We start from the raw sequence: 21,846 nt of genomic DNA on the forward strand, positions 1-21,846 counted from the left end.
TTAGAAGAGTTCTTAGCAGAAAAAAATATAGGCCAGAAGGGAGTAAGAAGATACATTCAAAGGGCTAAAAGAAAAACCCTGCCAACCAAGAATACTATATCCAGCAAAACTGTCCTTCAAAAATGAAAGAGAAATAAAGACCTTTCCAGATAAACAAAAGCTAAGGGAATTCAGCACCACCACATCTGCCTTACAAGAAATATTAAAGGGAGTCCATTACGCTGAAAGGAAAGAATGCTGGACAACAACACAAAAGCATATAAAATTATAAAGCTTTCTGGTGAAGGTAACTAAATAGACAAATACAGTACACAGTAATGGTGGTGTGTGTATCACTTTTCATTCTGGTATAGAATTTAAAGGATAAATTCATAAAAATAACTATAACTATAAAATTGTGTAATGTGTGACATCAATAACAAATTGGAGGGGAGATGTAAAAGAGTAGACATTTTGTACATGACTGAAGTTTCTATTACTTTAAAATAGATTACTATATATACTATAAGATGTTTTATGTACTCTCCATGATAACCACGAAGAAATACCTATAGAAAACACACAAAAGAAAAATGAGAAAGAAATCAAAAACAAGTCACTACGAAAAAAAATCAACAAAACACAAAGGAGTACATCAAGAGAGGCAAAGGACAAAATAACTATAAGATATACAGAAAAAATGAATAAAATTGCAATAATAATTTTGTTACTACCAGTAGTTACTTTAAATGTAAATAGATTATATTCCCTGATCAAAAGACATGAGAAGCTGAGTGGGTTAAAAAAATAAGATCCAGGACTTCCCTGGTGCAGTGGTTGAGAGTCTGCCTGCCAATGCAGGGGACACGGGTTCGTGCCCTGGTCCGGGAAGATCCCACATGCCGCGGAGCGGCTGGGCCCGTGAGCCATGGTCACTGAGCCTGCGCGTCCAGAGCCTGTGCTCTGCAACGGGAGAGGCCACAACAGTGAGAGGCCCGCATACCGCAAACAATAAAAAATAAAAATAATAAAAATCAGATCATATCTGTTTATAAATGAAAAGATGGTAACTCTTAATTCTGCTCTTCATAAGTCTTCATTCCAATTCAGTTAATACTGCTTATATGCATATACTAATGTTCTGTGGAAGGCCACAATGTCACTGTCTGCAGTTTTCACTCTGAACAAATGTTTCGAACAAAAATATACTTCTAAATTGAGAACTTGTGCCAGAATATAATGGGCTTTACATTTCAAGCACCAAACCATCCCAGTGGCATCAGCGAATTAACTGGGTGATGGATGACAGAAAGGTCCTAAACTGCATCTCAGAATCTACAAAGAAGAAAAGCCTAAAAGACTGGGCAGGAGAGGGTGGGGGGTTAGATTTCTGCCTATCCCACTGTGGACTTTTCACTGCCACTGTCATTGAGCAAATAATTGGTTTGCTTAATTATTGAAACATTCTGCTTTATATGTTTCCCTGAAGCAAGATTTGTCATATTTACTACTGAACATATGCTTCAACTTACTATTTCTGTAACTGACAAATTTATACAAAACCTAATAAAACTCCTCAAAAAAAGACTTATAAGCACTTCTGGTTTCAGCTCCAACATGTAAAGAGTTTGGAAGACATCATTCCTGTCAATACAACAAGAAAAAGCTGGACAAACTGAAAATTAATGACTTCTTTGACCTGTCTGAGAAGTGAGGACAAACCACCACCCCAAAAAGTCTGGAGAGACAGGTGTATCCAGAGAGATAAAGCAACAGAAGCTGGAACAGAAGCTGCTGGAGCCATAAACTAGCAGGAACACTTAACTGGTAATTTTGATGAATTGCTAGTGGTTGAGTGAGACCAGCGTGAGTGAGAAACCCCTATGGGTTGCTGTCTTAGGGGGGTCCCCACACTTCCACAGGCTTTCCCTCCAGGAACTCTGTCAGGTTCCCATGGTGAGGATACAAGAAGGATCAAGACCCTCATGCGTCTTGCAGGAGAAGAAGAACAGGCATGAGGAAATACTCCTCAGAACCTTCTCCATAACAATGGCTTACCCTCCAGGGGTAAGGACTTAGCCAGGGAAAATTCTGAAACTTGATTTTAACTGGGATAGGGAAATTCTTCCCTGCTCCAGCCCCCTCCAGCCATCCTGTCTCACCTAGGGAGAAATAAAGACAAAAACATAACATAGTCAACAGAGGTCAGGGTTTCAAGGAAATAGACCGGGAACTCTGCAGACAGGGAAGGGGAAGGGGATGGGGATGGGTGGAAAAGCTATACCGGGGATGAACACTTGTCCTGAAACAGTGCCCTCCCTAAAAGACTGAGATTTAATTGGAAGATTACAGAATGTGTCCCCTCCCCAACATGTTCTCACACACCAACGGGGCTCGAGTATAACAACAGTGGGTTATAGTTACATGGGCTGTAAGACACAGACTCTCCCTAAGGAGGAAAACATAGGGAAGCCCATAGTAAAGAGGAGAAACGAAAACAAGGATATTAGAGGAACTTAAAGCCTCTGGTACCTATAGCCAGAATAAACACTGAATACAGCCCAACTCCTAGACAGATTAATGTAAATTCTCAAACTAAAGGTCTATTTACCTCATCTGCTGCCCCATGGAGCATGTCTGACTTTCAACACCAAATTGCAAGGCATGCCAAAAGGCAAGGAAAACACTCTGAAGAAACCATCAGAACCAGACCTGGATATAACAGATTTGGAAATTATCAGGAAGAGAATTTAAAATAACTATGATGAATATGTTAAGGGCTTTAATGGTAAAAGTAGGCAAAATGCAAGAACAGATGAATAATGTAAGCAAAGAAATGGAAAATCTACAAAACAATCAAACTGAAATGCTAAAAATCAAAAAGACTAACAGAAATGAAGGATGCCTTTGATAGGCTCATCAGATGACAGGAGACAGCTGAGGAAAACCCAGCACTCTCGAAGACAGGTCAAATGAAACTTCGCACAATGAAATGCTAAGAGAAAAAGAATGGACAAAAAAGAAGTTAGCCATTAACTGTGGGACAATATTAAAAGGTGTATCACGTGCATAACTGTGACACTAGAAAGAGAACAAAGAGAGAATGGAGCAGAAGAAATAACGGCTGAGAACTTTCCAAAATTAACGACAGACACCAAATCAAAGATCCAGGAAGCTCATAAAACATGAAGCTGGTAAATACTAAAATATCTATACCTAGTCATTATATTCAAACTGCAGAAGACCAAAGACAAAGAGTAAATCTCGAGAGAAGACGGGAGAAAAACACCTTTCCTACAAAGGAACAAGAATAAAATAGAGCAGACTTCTCATCAGAAACCATGCAAGCAAGAAGAGAATAAAATGAAATATTCAAAGTGTGGAAAGAAATCCCCAGTGAGCTAGAGATATAAACTCTAGCTGAAATTATCTTTCAAAGGTGAAAGAGAAGTAAAAACTTTCTATTATTTCGTAAGTTATTATTCCAGAAGTCTGAGAGAAAGAGAGAGCGAGAATGAATATGAATGACAACCCACTGCCACCAGACGTGCCCTGCAGGAAATGTTAAAGGAGGTTCTTCAGGCAGAAGGAAAATGACGTAGGTCAGAAACCCGGATCTACAGAAATAAAGAGTGTCAGAGAAGGAACAAATGAAGGTAAAATAAAACATTTTATTTTTCTTATTCTTAATTGATCTAAAAGATAACTGCTTGTTTAAAGCAATAACTGTTATTAGGTGATTATAGCATATGGAAAAGTGAAATGAATGATAGCTATGTTTTAAGGGACAAGAGGGAGGAATTGGGAATACTTTATTATAAGGCATACATGTACCACACTACATATGAGGTAGTATAGTACTATTTGAAGGTGGATTAGGTTAGCTTAAAATGTATATTTTAAACTTTATGGCAACCAGTACAATGTTTTTAAAAAGAAGTATAGTTGGGCTTCCCTGGTGGCGCAGTGGTTCAGAGTCTGCCTGCTGATGCAGGGGACACGGGTTCGTGCCCTGGTCCAGGAAGATCCCACATGCCGCGGAGCGGCTGGGCCCGTGAGCCATGGCTGCTGGGCCTGCGTGTCCGGAGCCTGTGGTCCGCAACGGGAGAGGCCACAACAGTGAGAGGCCTGCATACCGCAAAAAAAAAAAAAAAAAAAAAAAAAGTATAGTTGATAGGCTAAGAGAGGAGATGAAAAGGAATCATACAAAATGCTTAAGTAAAACCAGAGAAAGCAGGAAAGAAAAGGGAAAAAAGAAATAAAGAACAAATGTAGCAAACAGAAAACTGAAAAACATGGTAGACATTAATCCAACTACATCAATAATCATTTAAAAAATGCACGGTCTAAATACACCAATTAAAAGACAGAGAATATCAGAGAGGATAAAAAGCAAGGCTCAACTATATGCTGTCTGCAAGAAACACATCTTAAATATAGGGACTCAAGATAGGTTAAAAATAAAGAGATGCATGCAGTTCTTGGTTTCTAATACCATTCTCCAATTGAAAAAGAACCCGAGCTCCTTGGAGAACCGGGTGATTCTAGGACTGGGGCAGGAAATATATAAAATGAGTCTGGAACATCTTATAGTGACAGAAAATAAGGGAGTGCTCAAAAAGCAAATACACACACACACACACACACACACACACACACACAATGGGGGTATGTCAAAGAGACTCAAAAGCCAACCAAAAGAGCCCCCCCCAATGGCCAAAGCTGGAACAATTTGAGCAACAAAATAAAGTAATATTGCATGATATCCCAAAATATAAAATAAGCATCCATGAGCCTGTACTGATACAAACAAATGATCGAATAAATAAATGGGGAGAAGAGACTAACCTCCCTTGTGGAAGAATTCCAAATAATTTATATAGATAGCTCTCAAGATCATTACACACTAGGGCTCAAGAGCCCATGTAGTTCAGCAAGGAATGCTTCCTACCTTTCGTTTTCCGGGGCTCATTAAGATACCGTATCCATACCTACTCCTTGTAGAACTTAGCAGCAATATCCTGTTTGACAGGTATTGCCTTAGTGTAACATTTTACATCTTTGCCAGGGCAAGGGAAATAGAAAAGTAGTTGCATAGAGGCAGTGGATGTAGAAGAAAGAGGAGGGGGAAAAAAAAAGCCAACTGGAAAGTCTGCTCTAGAAGAGAATAACTTAATACAACTGAATAGGGAGTTGGTGTCAAAGAAGAAAAGGGCTAGAACTTTTTACAGCTACACATTTAAAAAACAGATCGAAGATAAAATTTTACATTTTCCACTGACATACTTTCTGAAAGGAAATACTATCTTGCTACTTTTTCTCTTCTTAAATCGACTAGATATGCTTAATGAACATTACTGTTAGAAAAGTAAAAAAAAAAAAAAATCTGAACTACTTTTGTGGCAAAGTCAGGTTTTCACTGGGAACATTAAACGACCCTCACAGTTAAAAAATAACTTTAACAACTCACCATACTGCAAACACCCAAGGGAAGGATTTTCATACAGATAAAAATAATTTCTAAGGTTTGACAATAGGAAAAAGCAATTTTTCCTAGGTATTCTAGGTTTATAGTAAATATTCACGTTTTATAATTCTTTGTTTTTTGAAATGCATGTTTGAAGGCAGTATAGTCACATGGTTAGGGGGAAAAAGGCATATAGTGAAAAATTTCCTTCTTGCCCTTGCATCTATCTGCCCAGTGCCCTGCTGTGCCCAGTGCCCACATGTACAAGCGCCAACTAAAGAAGGTGACTCACCATCCTGTTCTATGAGAATTACTGATAAGTCATTTGCTACCGCAGTCACTGACCTTCAACACACCCTGAAAGGAATGGCACAGATCAGGAATGAGGCGCTTAGTGCTCTGGGAATACTGGCAGAATAGGCCTGCAAATGGACATTTTCAGGAGAAATCTTTTATGAACCTCGATTCTCACATCTTCCCACACTTAGACCAGCATTAAAACCACTAAGATACCTGTTCCCTGTGACTAGCAGCAACCTTGTAATGAGAGGTGTGCTTGATTACCTTGATACCTTGATTATCCTTAGCCAAGATCACCTATATGCTCGAGACAGGCTGGGACCTGGGACCTGGGACCTGAGAGCCTTTGCTGCAGTGCTTGCACCTGGACAAATGTCTCCAAGTAACAAAATACAAAGAAACTATAAGGGACTAAAAATAACTGCATGCATGTGCACTTGGGGCAAATTGTGGACAACAAGATACAAAAAGACCCAAAAAAACCCATCTGACACTCCTGAAGAGCCCTGAGCAAAAACAGGGTATGGAGAGCAAAAGCAGGGTACTGTGCAAGCCCCTTGCACACAACAGCACCAAAAGGGTGGGCAAAACACCTAAGCCAACCCTCTGGCCCGACCTTTGGACACACCCCTACCCTCACCCCATGGAAGGAACCAGCTCGCCCCCCCTCAGGGAGTGAGCAAGGGAGCCTGTTACTTGTTTTTCTCCCTGCAGGAGCCCCAATAAAGCCTTGCCTGAATTTCTTGTCTGGCCCTTTATCAATTTCTATTGATTGGGGAAGGCCAAGAACTCTGGTCGGTATTGTGCATGACCTCCCCCATTACCTCTTCACAACAGTTTCTCAGAGCTATCTGAGAGGCTATCCCTGGGCCATAATCCTCAGTAAAACACTGGATAATCTCAATTTACAGCTCTTATGTTGTGTGTGGTTTTTTTCAAGTCAACAGGACTATATTATTGTTATTCTCCATTTTTACACGAAAGGAACATACAGCAAAAGTGTTCTGCATTTTGATTTTTGTACTTATTAATATTAGAGTGCTTTCATACTTGTACATAGAAAGCATCCATAATTTACTTAACCAGTGATGGACATTTATGTTATTTCCAATATTTTGTTATTATTAAGGACGCTGCAATGACTATCCCCACACATTTATCATTTTGCACACATGCAATTATATTTGTGGGATAAATTGCCAAATGTAGAATTGTTGGGTCAAAGGATATATGGTGTTGTAATTTAAGTAGATTTTGCCAAACTGTCTCATATGTGGTGCTGAGCCAGTGTGCACTTCTAGCCGCTGCGTATGAGGGTGGCTGCTTCCCCACAGCCTGTTGACTCAGGGTAATATCCCTCTTGTGGATTTGCAACAGTGATAGGTGACACCTAATATTTCAGTTTAGTTTCACTTTGCATTTCTTACTCAGTGGTGTTAAGTATCTATTTCTATGCTTAACAGCCACTTGCCTTGTATTTATTTGTGAACTTTCTGCTCATAATGAAAAGCATCGGAGAAGACTGAGGGATTGGAGGAAAAGGAAGGAGAGGAAGAAGAAAGTACGCTAAGTTCTGTACAAGTACAAAGAACTTGACTTCTGGCTTAAATTTAATGTAATTTATACTAGAACATGTTAAACTATAATGATTTTTTACTATTACTTTTTATTAAGAGATTTTATTTTTAGAGATATTTTAGTTTTGCAAAGTAACTGCATAGAAAGTACAGAGAGTTCCCATATACCCTTCACTCCTCCAGTTTCCTCTATTATTAACATCTTGTGTTAGTGTGGTACATGTGTTACAACTGAAGAACCAATATTGATACACTATTATTAACTAAGGTCTATAGTTCACATTCAGGTTCATTGCGTGGGTTTCTACAAATGCATAATGTCACGTATCCACCACTGCAGTATTATACAGAATAGTTTTACCACCCTAAACATCTGTGGGCCACCTCTTCATCCCATCCTTCTTCTCTCCCTAACAAACTCCTGGCAACCACTGACCTTTTTACTGTCTCTATAGTTTCGCCTTTTCTAGAATGTCATATAGTTGGACTCGCAGAGCATGAAGCCTTTCCAGACTGGTGTCTTTCACTTAGTAATACGCATTTAGGGTTCCTCTATATCTTTTCATGGCTTGATAGCTCATTTCTTCTTAACAGTGAAAGCACTCCATTGTATACACGTACCATAGTTTGTTTATCCAGTCATTTACTGAAGGACGTCTTGGTTGCTTCAAATTTTTGACAATTATGAATAAAGCTGACATAAACATTCATGCGTAGCTTTCTGTGTAGACGTAAGTTTTCAACTTACTTGGGTAAATATCTAGGAGGGCAATTGCTGGAATGTATGGTAAACCTATACTTAGCTCTGGAAGAAACGGCCAAACTCTTTCCCAAGTGGCTGTGCCACTTTGCATTCCCACCAGCCATGAAAAAACTGTTGGGTTGTTTATTTATGGGCTGTTACGTTAAGTTTTAGGAATTCTTTGTATGTTTTGCATACAAGTCCTTTAGGAGGCATGTCTTTTGCAAATATTTTCTCCTAGTCTGTGGCTTGTCTTTTCAGTCTCTCAAAATTATACTTTGCAGAGAAATTTTGTAATTTTTAAAAAGTTCATCTTATCAATTATTTCTTTCATACTTTTGGAACTGTATCTAAAAAGTCTTTGCCAAATCCTAGGTCACCTAAATTTTCTATATTATCTTCTAGAAGTTTTAGTTTTGTGTTTTACATTTAGGTCTCTGATCCATTTTCAGTTAATTTTTGTGAAAGGTGTAAGGTCTGTTTACATATTCTTTTTTTTTTTTTTTGGCATGTAAATGTTCAGTTGTTTCAGCACCCTTGCACCCTCTGTTGAAAAGACCATCCTTTCCGCACCGAATTGCCTTTGCTCCTTTATCAAAGATCAGTTCACTATATTTATGTGAGTCTATTTTTGGTCTCCCTATTCTGTTCAGCTGATATATTTCTCTCTTCTTTCACCAATACCACACTGCCCTGATTTCTGTAGCTTCATGGTAAGTCTTGAGATCAGGAAGTGTCAGTCTTCTGACTTTGTTCTTCCTTCTTCATTATTGTGTTGACTATTCTGGGTCTTTTGCCATTCCACAAAATCTTTAGAATCTTTGTCGAAATCCAGAAAATAACTTGCTGGGATTTTGATTGGGATTGCACTGAATATATAGATCAAGTTGGGGAAAAACTGACATGTTAACAATATTGAGTCTTTTCATCCATGAACATGGACTATCCAGACAGGTAGATTTTCTTAGATTTCTTTCATCAGAGTTTTATAGTATTCCTTATCAAGATCTTGTACATATTTTGTTAAATTGATACTTAAGTAATTCAACTCTGGGGGGGTACTAGTGTAAGTGGTGTTGTGTTTTTTATTTCAAATTCCAATTTTTATTTCTGGTATATAGGTAAGCAATTGACTTTTGATCTGCTACTTTTTACCGCTGTTTTTTGAGTCAAATAGAAAAACAGTTGTCTATATGTCTGTGAATGTAAAATAAAAATATAGAAAATCTGATCCCTGAGTTGGTGAAAAATTACATATCCGGCTTTTTACCCATACCAGATGCAGACATCTTAGAGAGTTCCCTGGTTCTGATAAAGAAATTTTATATGAATAACTTTGCCATTTTTGATACGTTTTTAAAAATCAAGTGACAAACTTGAAATAAGATTCCTGAACAAAATACTCAAGCCACATGAGCTTAAGTCATAATACTGTGCATTAGAAAATGTGAATGAGAACATTTATGTAGTCTCTTGTGATGCAACAGAGCAGCAGGTTAAAAAGCACTTCTATTAAACTGTGGAATAGTTCTGAAAAGCTTCTGTGAATGGATTATATGTTTGACAAGTCCAGTATTCTTTTCTACTGCTTAGGCTTTACAATACACAGTACTAATAGTAGTATACTATGTAGTCTTAAAATTAAGACCAATATAATAAGAAGAAACTTTCCTTATTTTCAAAGTATATCACAGCACAAATTTGAAGTCTGCAATGTCAACATTACTCTGGGTTACGTCCCCTAAGTCCATTCTCACAGAAGTAGGTGCTTAAGGAGTTGACTGCTGAGAGGAGCAACACTCAGAATGTAAGGGAATTGAACAGGATGCTGGGACACTCCCCCCACATGCCCCATCAGGACTTATTCCCCCAGCTGCTGGAAGCACACCTCAACTGAAGAGACCCACCTTGCTCATGGTCACCCCCTGCACCTGAGGCAGCCTGCACCCAATGACTAGTTCATGAGGAGTGGTGACCAAAAGCTTGGCCACCTCGTCCCAACTTGGGACGACTGTGTACGGCCAGCCCAGCTTCAGAGCTCCCTGTGGGATCAGCAGAGGTCTTTGTTGAGACTGCACTGCTGCCCACCTTCTCCCTCTGCTCATTCCTGCTTCTTTCTCCTCTTTTCATGTGTTGATTCTCAAGAGCTTTCCCTAATGAATGTCCTGCATACTAGGCTCCTCTCAGAGGAAACTGGTAGCAAGGCATCTGGGAGGCTCCATCCTTACTCCAGGGAGCTGGAATTGCAAAATCACGAAAGGGTTTTGGAACCCTTAGATGTACAGCCAGAGCAAGTGAATGAAAGTGGCTTTCTGTTGTCAGTGGTTTTCTACTCCCAATGGTGTAAGGCAGTTTGGCGACGTGGTAAACCCCTAAGGTTTGATACTAAATTATTTTTCCTATTTAAAAATCCACCCTCAAGTGTGGAGAAAAGGGAACCCTCTTGCACTGTTGGTGGGAATGTAAATTGATACAGCCACTATGGAGAACAGTATGGAGGTTCCTTAAAAAACTAAAAATAGAACTACCATACGACCCAGCAGTCCTACTACTGGGCATATACCCTGAGAAAACCATAATTCAAAAAGAGTCATGTACCACAGTGTTCATTGCAGCTCTATTTACAATAACCAGGACATGGAAGCAACCCAGGTGTCCATCGACAGATGAATGCATAAAGAAGATGTGGCACATATATACAATGGAATATTACTCAGCCACAAAAAGAAACAAAATTGAGTTATTTGTAGTGAGGTGGATGGACCTAGAGACTGTCATACAGGGTAAAGTAAGTCAGAAGGAGAAAAACGAATACCGTATGCTAACACATATATATGGAATCTAAAAAGAAAAAAATGGTTCTGAAGAACCTAGGGGCAGGACAGGAATAAAGACGCAGATGTAGAGAATGGACTTGAGGACATGGGGAGGGGGAAGGGTAAGCTGGGACGAAGTGAGAGAGTGGCATGGACACATATACACTACCAAATGTAAAATAGATAGCTAGTGGGAAGCAGCCGCATAGCCCAGGGAGATCAGCTTGGTGCTTTGTGTCCACCTACAGGGGTGTGATAGGCAGGGTGGGAGGGTGACACAAGAGGGAAGAAATATGGGGATATATGTATATGTATAGCTGATTCACTTTGTTATACAGCAGAAACTAACACACCACTGTAAAGCAATTATACTCCAATAAAGATGCTAAAAAATAAAAATTTTTAAATTTAAAAATTAAAAAAAAAATCCACCCTCAAAGGCTAAAAATTCATTACTAATAAAACAGGCTGAAACGCAATTCTAAAACAAACTTACCTAACACTCTAGGCTTGTAAATTGGTTCTCCTTTGTTAAAAAACCGCTTTAGTGATATATCATTATCCCATTTAAAGTGTACAATTCAATGGCCTTTAGTATAGTCACAGAAGTGCGCAACCACCACCACAGTCAATTTTAGAACATTTTCCTTACACCTCCATAAACACCCATTCTCTTCAGCCACCATCCCTTAAATATCCCCTATCCCTTTGAGCCCTAAGCAATCACTAGTCTGCTTTCCGTATCTATAGATTTGCCTATTCTGGACATTTTATATAAATGGAATCATACAATATGCGGTCCTTTGTGACTGGCTTTTCACTTAGCGTCATGTTTTCAAGTTTCAACCATATTGTACAGCATGTGTTAGCAGTTCATTTCTTTTTACTGTCTAATAATGCTCCATTATATGGATTAACCACATTTACTTATCCATTCATCAGCTGATGGACATTTGGGTTGTTTCCATTCTGGCGCTATTATAAAAACTACTACATTTCTATTGCGCATACACCTAGGAGTGGAACTGCCAAGCTAAAGAAGAGTGGCAGGAAGAAAAGCAGGTGATCATAGGGTCCTGGAAGCCAAATGAAAAAAGTGTTTCCAGGAGAGGGGAGTCAAGTCAGATGAGAAACAAATGGTTAAAAAAAAACAGAGAGAGAGGGCCTTCCCTGGTAGCGCAGTGGTTGAGAGTCCGCCTGCCGATGCAGGGGATGCGGGTTCGTGCCCCGGTCTCGCGGGATCCCACATGACGCGGAGCGGCTGGGCCCGTGAGCCATGGCCGCTGGGCCTGTGCGTCTGGAGCCTGTGCTCCGCAGCGGGAGAGGCCACAGCAGTGAGAGACCTGCGTACCGCAAAAAAAAAAAAAAAAAATAGAGAGAGATGACTGTGTATTAACAGCCTGCTGGTCTCTAGTGACCTTGGGAAGTGGCATTTAGGTGGAGTGATGATTCAAGAGAAAATGAAGAATAATAATTGGAGACAGTGATCATGGGCAACTTTTTTTTTTTTTTTTTCCTGCAGTACGCGGGCCTCTCACTGTTGTGGCCTCTCCCGTTGCGGAGCACAGGCTCCAGACGCGCAGGCCCAGCAGCCGTGGCTCACGGGCCCAGCCGCTCCGCGGCATGTGGGATCCTCCCGGATTGGGGCACGAACCCGTGTCCCCTGCATCGGCAGGCGGACTCCCAACCACTGGGCCACCAGGGAAGCCCATGGACAACTTTTTAAAAGGAGTTTTGTTTAAAGAAAAATGGGGCAAAAATTGGAGGGAGATGTGAGGTCAAAATGGGAGAAACACTGGCATGTGCGTGCACCGATGGGAATGATCCCACAGAGGGGGAACGAGATGATGTACGCGAGAGTGGGGTGACTGCTGGGGCACTGCTGGAGGGACGTGAGAATGGGACCCAGTTCACGAGCAGGGAGGTGTCCTTAGACTTGGTTCCCTCGCAGTTACCGGAGAGGTGGCCAAACACATGGGGACAAATGCAAGTAATACAGGTGGTGGGAGTTTTCATCTGATGCTTCTGTTTTCTCAGTAAGGTGAGAAGCATGGTCATCAGCCAAGCGTGAGGAAGGGGAAGGAGGTGCTGGAGGTCTGGGCGAGGAGAAGACATGAAACTGTCGTCTCGGCGAGCAGGAGAGATAATGCACCAGGAAAATATGCACAACCGCCAGGCAGCATGGAGGGCCACTGAGGTCAGCGACTGGGAATTTAAACTGAAGCCAGTCACATGGCTGTACGGAGGGAACAAGGTCAAGGGTGCCTGGAGGTGAGGGGCTGAGGTCAGGGGGTAGACAGGTCAGGAAAGGGGTTAAAGAAGTTCGCTGCTATGGTAGTGCAGGATGGAGAGGGATATATATTAGAGAGAGGGGTCTGCAGCCAGGCCCTTAAGTGCCCAAAGAAGGGGGGGAGTGACCTGGGGGAGAAAGGATGCATACTGGAAATCGACTGGTTGGCGGAATAACAGGGCCATCTCCCTGGGCATCTTCCGTCCCACTGATCCCTCTTAGGGTCAGCTGAATTTAACTGATCTGACTGGCTGGTTATTCTTTTTCCCCTTTTACCATCTGAGGGCCCCTCCCAGAACTGCATGGGCACTGCCTGTTTGACCTTCTCTGAGTAAGCTGTGTGTGCAAAATTTCCAAGCATAACATCATAATCAATCAAACACTGGTTCCAAACGTTTTTTCCATTTTTGGCACCAGACTCTGACTCTAGGTCTTAGGGCACAAAGATGAAAAAAACACATATAAAGCAAATGATAATGTCCTGTGGTCCACGAGGCAGCATTTACTCTGTAGAGCAATGTGCTCCAGCACAGCCATTCCACAGCAAGGTCCAAGTGCAACAGGAACAAAGAATTGTGTTCATTATAATTTCTGTTGCATGGAGATGAAGAAAAGCAAAGAGAATTTTTAACATTAAAAATAAAACACTCAAGTCCCTGCTACATAATGAAATAATCAATTTCTTTAAATAGAATTCAAGGTCCTACTTTACCCACTCTTCAGATAACTCAGGTTGGCTCCCTCCCTGGGAAGCAGGTGCCCAGCAAGGAGCGACGGTCACCAACACCTGCAGAGCCCTTAGGAGAAAAGAAAAAGGCCGCTACGAAAATAGAATCTTCAGACAGTGCAGTTTATAATGAACAGGAATCTCGACTGAACTTCTGAATGTCATCTTTTATACAAAATGTATATATTTGAAAGCTCCAAAAGTTCTGTATTTATTACACTGGTGGCACTCAGTTTTACCTTCAGAATGCTAAACACCTCCTAGACCTGGACATTCTCTCCACCTGTGCTTCAGTGCAAGCTCGTGTACACATCCACGAGGGAGCACAGACCAGGCTGTGCAGTCTCATGTAGCAATGGCTTTAGGAGCAAAGGGCCGGAGGCAGGTGTCCATCACTAGGAGAATGGATAAATAAATTCTGGTACATTCAAACGATGGACAATTTATGCAGCAGTAGAATGCAATGAACCAGATTTATATGTGACAACATAGATGAGTATCATAAACATAACAGTGAGCAAAAAATAATTACGTAGAGATTCAGAGCCCAGATCCATGCACATAAACTAACAAACACACACAGACAACACAATTTAATTAAACAAGTGGCGGGGAGGGACATACACTAAACATGCCAGTATGGGTGCCTATCCCAGGGAAGGGCCACAGAAGTGGGAGTAAATAAAATAAAAGCAAAGATGCCTGTGCCGTGAATTAAAGAGTAGCATCCACTTGATTCTGTGTGTCTGAGGAGGTGGTGGTCATAGGGGAAGGGAACAGCAGTTAATAAGTATGGATTTTTTGTACTTGAAGCTTTCCAGTATTTCCAGTACTTGTAAATCACGCTCCGCAGACATCTATGATGCACCGTGACAATGCACCCAACAGTCTATCACCATTCTGTAAACTTGCCATGTTTTGGTACAATCGTTATCTCAATGTAGGGACGGTATCTAACAGGAACTAGAAAGCTAAATTAGCTCACGCTCAATCTAATGGACAGTAAAGCTTTGAAATAAATTCAGAGAGAAAAGTAGAATAAAAGACTCCTATAGAATTGAACTTGCCACTGTGGTGAGTAGCTTAGCACACGAAATACCACACAGCCGACACTGCTATCCACATGTGTCCGAGCTCACCCCGACAGGCAGAGCTGACTGCAAAAATGTGCTCGTGTTTCGCTGTAGAATAAATACGTCTCGTACAGGCTCCTAGTTCCTAACACGCTTTTTGCTCTCCATCTCTAAACTACAAATTACATCCTAAAATAAAAACCTGCTGCGAGGAGGAGATCAGCACAGGTGGCAATCAAATGAACTTGTGTGTTGTGAGAAGCTGCCACTCACGAGGCTTGGTGCTCCGGGGAGACTATACGATGGGAGACCTGGGGGCAGAGCGGCTCTCGATCTGATCAATCATTCCTACTCCTGTGGGAGTTTTGTGTGATCTTGGAACAATCGCTCAAGTTTCTCTGCCTCCTTTTCTCTGAGTGACACTGAGTTCCTGGCAACAAAGACAGTGGATGAATGAGTGCTGGAAGAAGGGTCAGGAGCTCTCATTTCATTCCCAGCTTATTACCTATAAAAGGGGCGATTACAACGAATCCACACTGGGCTGCATATGACCTCTGTTACTTGGAAAATAGAAATATGAAAACCCTGGAGACCTGTTATAAATGCTGATCCCGGAGTCCTTGTCAAGAAAGCCCTTACAATGGTGACTATTGTTCAACAAGATCTGTCCAGCAGCCAAATCTCCTTCAAGGGCTAAGACAGACACACTTTAGAAAAAAATCTGTTCTAAGAAGAAGTTTAACAAAGATTCCACTAAATGTGCTTTCCTGTTCTTAGAAGGAACAATGAAGCCCTGAAAAGTTTTTGAATTTAAGTTGAAATAAGTTGATATGCTCCACAAAATTCCTCCACACCCTCCTTTCACTTACTGTAACAAGGAAATATTCTGAAAATATTTCTGCATAGAAAATAGTTCTACATGAATTCTCTCATGAATTATGAATTCTCATTAACAACAAATGAAAGAGTAGACAGGAAACACAGAGCATTAAATCTCCCATCAGTCTTGAACCAATCTCTTGTATGCCGTGAGCTTCTGAATCCATGTTTCCACAGGCATGAGACAAAGTCTCTGAGCATCCGAGTTGCACAGAACGAGGCAGAACCGAAGAACACACGAGCGAGCAGAGTGGCAGCACCATTCAGTGCAAGGTGGGCGAACCCCACCTGAAGGCCCTCCGGCGGCTCCAAGAGCGATGGCTGTCTGGCCCTGTCATTCTCCACCTAGTGTGGTGCTTCTCTTTTTCTTTCCCTGGCCCACTCCTGCTGCCGCGTCGCTTCATCTTTGTTCTATCCTGCTGCAAGCCACGACTCCCACTCCTTCAGGAGTCAGTGTGGTTGAGCGAAAAGCACTGGGCGTGCACTCGGATCCCAGCTCTACCCCATGCACTTCCCAGTAAAGGGAGGGCAACAAACCTGAGCACCACCCGTTCGGTGGGTGACAGACAAGGTGGCGTTACCAGGGAGGGGCAAGGTTCACACAGAGTTGTCCATGAAGAGGCCGAGGGCTGGCAGAGGCGTGTTGGTGATGGAATATAGTCCCAGAGGGCCTGTGGAAACACCCGTGTGGGGGCTGAAGTGGAAGAAGGCCTTGTGGGCGAAGCTCGCAGCAGGGAGTGGTGAGTGTGGACAAAGAGGTGTCCCGGCTGAGAAGTGTGCCGGAACCGCTGGGTTCCGCCTGGGACCCTCCTGAGGAAGGTGTCTCTGAGCTGGCACCAGAGGCTGGTGAGTGCCTCCCGTCCGTGCCTGTCAGAAGCTTCTACTCAGCCTTCCAACCGTTGTAGGTGAAAGGCTACCTTCTGGGCCTTGGAAAAGCTCAGCCCTGGATGGTGGGTGTTGCTGGGGGCTTAGCCAGGACAGGAGGGACTGAATTCCAGGCTGGTGGACTAGTTCTAACTCTGCCACCGTCACGGTTTGCTACATGAGCACACTCTATGTGAACCCTTGCTCCACACCTCGAGACTATCAGGAATTCTAAATACAATTTTTTTTGGCTGCGTTGCGTGGCTTGCAGGACCTTAGTTCCCCAACCAGGGATTGAACTCAGGCCCACAGCAGTGAAAGCACCGAGTCCTAACCACTGGACCACCAGGGAACTCCCATTACAAATTTAATTTGTTTAATTTATTTAGTTATTACTGTATATACTATAAACAGATAGCCAAGAATCACCAGACACTTGAGAAAAGCCTTCATAAAAACAGAGAAACAGACAGACACATACCCCAGGGTGAAAGAAAGAAAGAAAATGAACCTCAGAGAAAACATAATTCAGGTAATTCAGGGAACAGAAGATACAGTTTCAAAAAAAGATAACAGCCTCAAGGAGAACTAAGAAAATTTTGCATTCATACAGTGAGAACAGCCTCTCATGAAAAAGGAAAAACTGGAAAACCAGAAAGAATTCTTGGAAATTACCAAATGTTTGTCCAAATGGAAACTTCAATAGAAGAGCTAGGGAATCTAGGGTAAGAAATTCATAAAACAGAATGAAGAGCAGCTAGAGAAAGAACTAAACCAAATTAAGCAGAATGAAGAAAATATTAACAGAAAATGCAGGAATCGGTAAAATAGAAAACAAGCAATAGAGAAAAATCAATAAAACCAAAAGTTGGTTCTTTGAAAGATCAATGAAATTGATAAAAACTCTAGCTAAACAGATTAACAATAAAAAAGAAGACACAAATTACAATATCAGGAAGAAACAGAAACTCTGAACAGCTTTCTACATCTATTAAAGACATTGAATTTATAATTTAAGAACTTCTCAGGCCCAGATGGTTTTATTGGGAAATTATATCAAACATTTAAGGAATAAATAATACCAACCCTATACAACCTCTCTCAGAAAAAAAGAGGAGGACAATACACTTAGGAGGACAGTGTTACTCTGATACCAAAACTTGACAAAGATATCGCAAGAAAAGAAAATTATAGACCAATATCCTCCACTAGCATAAAAATAAAAATCCCTAGCATAATATTAGGAAATCAAATCTATAAATACAAATTAATTAATTTTCTAATGTAAAACCAACCTTGCATTACTGAAATATACCCTACTTGGCCATATTTTATTATAGATTGCTAGACTGGTGCCTAATAATGTTGAGCATCTTTTCATGTGCTTATTAGCACTTTATATATATCTTTTGTCAATGTTCTATGCAATTATCATGCTCATTTTTTTAGTGCATTTCTTTTCATATTGAGTTGTAAGTGCTTAACATCATTAGTCAGCAGGAAAATGCAAGTTAAAGCCACAATGTGATACCACTATCCACTAGAATGGCTAAAACAAAGAAAGAAAAAACCTGACAAATGCAAATACTGGCAAGGATTTGGGGCAACTGGAACTGTCAACCATTGCTGGTGGAAGTGTGAAATGTTAAAATCACTTTGTTAAACAGTTTGACAATTTCTTATACAGTGACACATATACTTAACAATACGACTCGGCAATTCCATTCTGAGGTTTTCACCCACGAGAACGAAGACATATATACATGAAAAAGTGTGTACAAGAATGTTCAAGAAGACGCAAGCGCAGTCGGAGAAGATGGCGGAAGAGTAAGACGCGGAGATCACCTTCCTCCCCACAGATACATCAGAAATACATCTATACATGGAACTGCTCCTACAGAACACCCACTGAACGCTGGCAGAAGACCTCAGACCTCCCAATAGGCAAGAAATTCCCAACGTGCCTGGGTAGGGCAAAAGTAAAAAGAATAAACAGAGACAAAAGGATAGGGACGGGACCTGCACCAGTGGGAGGGAGCTGTGAAGGAGGAAAGGTTTCCACACACTAGTAAGCCCCTTCGCGGCGGAGACTGCGGGTGGCGCAGGGGGAAAGCTTCCGAGCCGCGGAGGAGAGCTCAACAACAGGGGTGCGGAGGGCAAAGCAGAGAGATTCCCGCACAGGTGCAGAGCGGCACTCACCAGCCCGAGAGGCTTGTCTGCTCACCCGCTGGGGCGGGTGGGGGGGCCGGGAGCTGAGGCTCTAGCTTCAGTCGGATCGCAGAGAGAGGACTAGGGTTGGCGACGTGAACACAGCCTGAAAGGGGTTAGTGCACCACAGCTAGCAGGGAGGGAGTCCGGGAAAAGTCTGGACCTGCCGAAGAGGCAAGAGACTTTTTCTTCCCTCTTTGTTTCCTGGTGCGCGAGGAGAGGGGATTAAGAACGCTGCTTAAAGGAGCTCCAGAGACGGGCGCGAGCCGCGGCTAAAAGCGCGGACCCCAGAGACGGGCATGAGACGCTAAGGCTGCTGCTGCCGCCACCAAGAAGCCTGTGTGCGACCACAGGTCACTATCCACACCCCCCCTTCCGGGAAGCCTGTGCAGCCCGCCACTGCCAGGGTCCCGTGATCCAGGGACAACTTTCCCTGGAGAACGCACGGCGCGCCTCAGGCTGGTACAACGTCACGCAGGCCTCTGCCGCCGCAGGCTCGCCCCGCACTCCGTGCCCCTCCCTCCCCCCGCCCTGAGTGAGTCAGAGCCCCCAGATCAGCTGCTCCTTTAACCCCGTCCTGTCTGAGCGAAGAACAGACGCCCTCCGGCGACCTACACGCAGAGGCGGGGCCAAATCCAAAGCTGAACCCCGGGAGCTGTGCGAACAAAGAAGAGAAAGGGAAATCTCTCCCAGCAGCCTCAGGAGCAGCGGATTAAATCTCCACAATCAACTTGATGTACCCTGCATCTCTGGAATACCTGAATAGACAACGAATCATCCCAAATTGAGGAGGTGGACTTTGGGCGCAAGATACAGTATTTTTCCCCCTTTTCCTCGTTTTCTGAGTGGCCGTGTGGGTGAAAGGCTCTTGGTGCTCCAGCCAGGAGTCAGTGCTGTGCCTCTGAGGTGGGAGGGACAACTTCAGGACACTGGTCCACAAGAGACCTCCCAGCTCTACGTAATATCAAATGGCATAAACCTCCCAGAGATCTCCATCTCAACACCAAGACCCAGCTTCGCTCAACGACCAGCAAGCTACAGTGCTGGACACCTTAGGCCAAACAACTAGCAAGACAGGAACACAACCCCACCCATTAGCAGAGAGGCTGCCTAAAATCATAATAAGGCCACAGACACCCCAAAACACATCACCAAACGTGGACCTGCCCACCAGAAAGACAAGATCCAGCCTCATCCACCAGAACACAGGCACTAGTCCCCTCCACCAGGAAGCCTACACAACCCACTGAACCAACCGTAGCCACTGGGGACAGACACCAAAAACAACAGGAACTACGAACCTGCAGCCTGAGAAAAGGAGACGCCAAACACAGTAAGATAAGCAAATTGAGAAGACAGAAAAACACACAGCAGATGAAGGAGCAAGGTAAAAACCCACCAGACCTAACAAATGAAGAGGAAATAGGCAGTCTACCTGAAAAAGAATTCAGAATAATGATAGTAAAGATGATCCAAAATCTTGGAAATAGAGAAAATGCAAGAAACATTTAACAAGGACCTAGAAGAACTAAAGGGGAAACAAGCAACGACAACAACACAATAAATGAAATTAAAAATACTCTAGATGAGACCAATAGCAGAATAACTGAGGCAGAAGAATGGATAAGTGACCTGGAAGATAAAATAGTGGAAATAACTACTGCAGAGCAGAATAAAGAAAAAAGAATGAAAAGAACTAAGGACAGTCTCAGAGACCTTTGGGACAACATTAAACGCACCAACATTCGAATTATAGGGGTCCCAGAAGAAGAAGAGAAAAAGAAAGGGACTGAGAAAATATGTGAAGAGATTATAGTTGAAAACTTCCCTAATATGGGAAGACAACCCTCAGAATGGGAGAAAATATTTGCAAATGAAGCAACTGACAAAGGATTAATCTCCAAGATTTACAAGCAGCTCATGCAGCTCAATAACAGAAAAACAAACAACCCAATCCAAAAATGGGCAGAAGACCTAAATAGACATTTCTCCAAAGAAGATATACAGATTGCCAACAAACACATGAAAGAATGCTCAACGTCATTAATCATTAGAGAAATGCAAATCAAAACTACAATGAGATATCATCTCACACCAGTCAGAATGGCCATCATCAAAAAATCTAGAAACAATAAATGCTGGAGAGGGTGTGGAGAAAAGGGAACCCTCTTGCACTGTTGGTGGGAATGTAAATTGGTACAGCCACTATGAAGAACAGTATGGACGTTCCTTAAAAAACTAAAAATAGAACTACCATATGACCCAGCAATCCCACTACTGGGCATATACCCTGAGAAAAACATAATTCAAAATGTTCATTGCAGCTCTATTTACTATAGCCAGGACATGGAAGCAACCTAAGTGTCCATCATCGGATGAATGGATAAAGAAGATGTAGCACAGGGCTTCCCTGGTGGCGCAGTGGTTGAGAGTCCGCCTGCCGATGCAGGGGACACGGGTTCGTGCCCTGGTCTGGGAAGATCCCACATGCCGCGGAGCGGCTGGGCCCGTGAGCCACGGCTGCTGGGCCTGCGCGTCTGGAGCCTGTGCTCCGCAACGGGAGAGGCCACAACAGTGAGAGGCCCGCGTACCGCAAAAAAAAAAAAAAAAAAAAAAAAAAAGAAGATGTAGCACATATATACAATGGAATATTACTCAGCCATAAAAAGAAACAAAACTGAGATATTTGTAGTGAGGTGGATGGACCTAGAGTCTGTCATACAGAGTGAAGTAAGTCAGAAAGAGAAAAACAAATACTGTATGCTAACACATATATATGGAATCTAAGAAGAAAAAAAAAAGTCCTGAAGAACCTAGGGGTAAGACGGGAATAAAGCCACAGACCTACTAGAGAATGGACTTGAGGATATGGGGAGGGGGAAGGGTAAGCTGTGACAAAGAGAGTGGCACGGACATATATACAC

General features: G+C 42.4%; 1 protein-coding gene across 1 annotated transcript in view; it reads right to left on the reverse strand.

The window, feature by feature from the left end:
- Positions 1-21,846, reverse strand: part of ANO10 (anoctamin 10) — a 220,005-nt gene that overhangs the window by 64,599 nt on the left and 133,560 nt on the right. The gene's annotated exons all lie outside the window — the stretch shown is intronic.

The sequence above is a fragment of the Leucopleurus acutus genome, assembly GCF_964270905.1.
Source record: "Leucopleurus acutus genome assembly, chromosome: 10".
Classification (NCBI taxonomy): domain Eukaryota; kingdom Metazoa; phylum Chordata; class Mammalia; order Artiodactyla; family Delphinidae; genus Leucopleurus; species Leucopleurus acutus.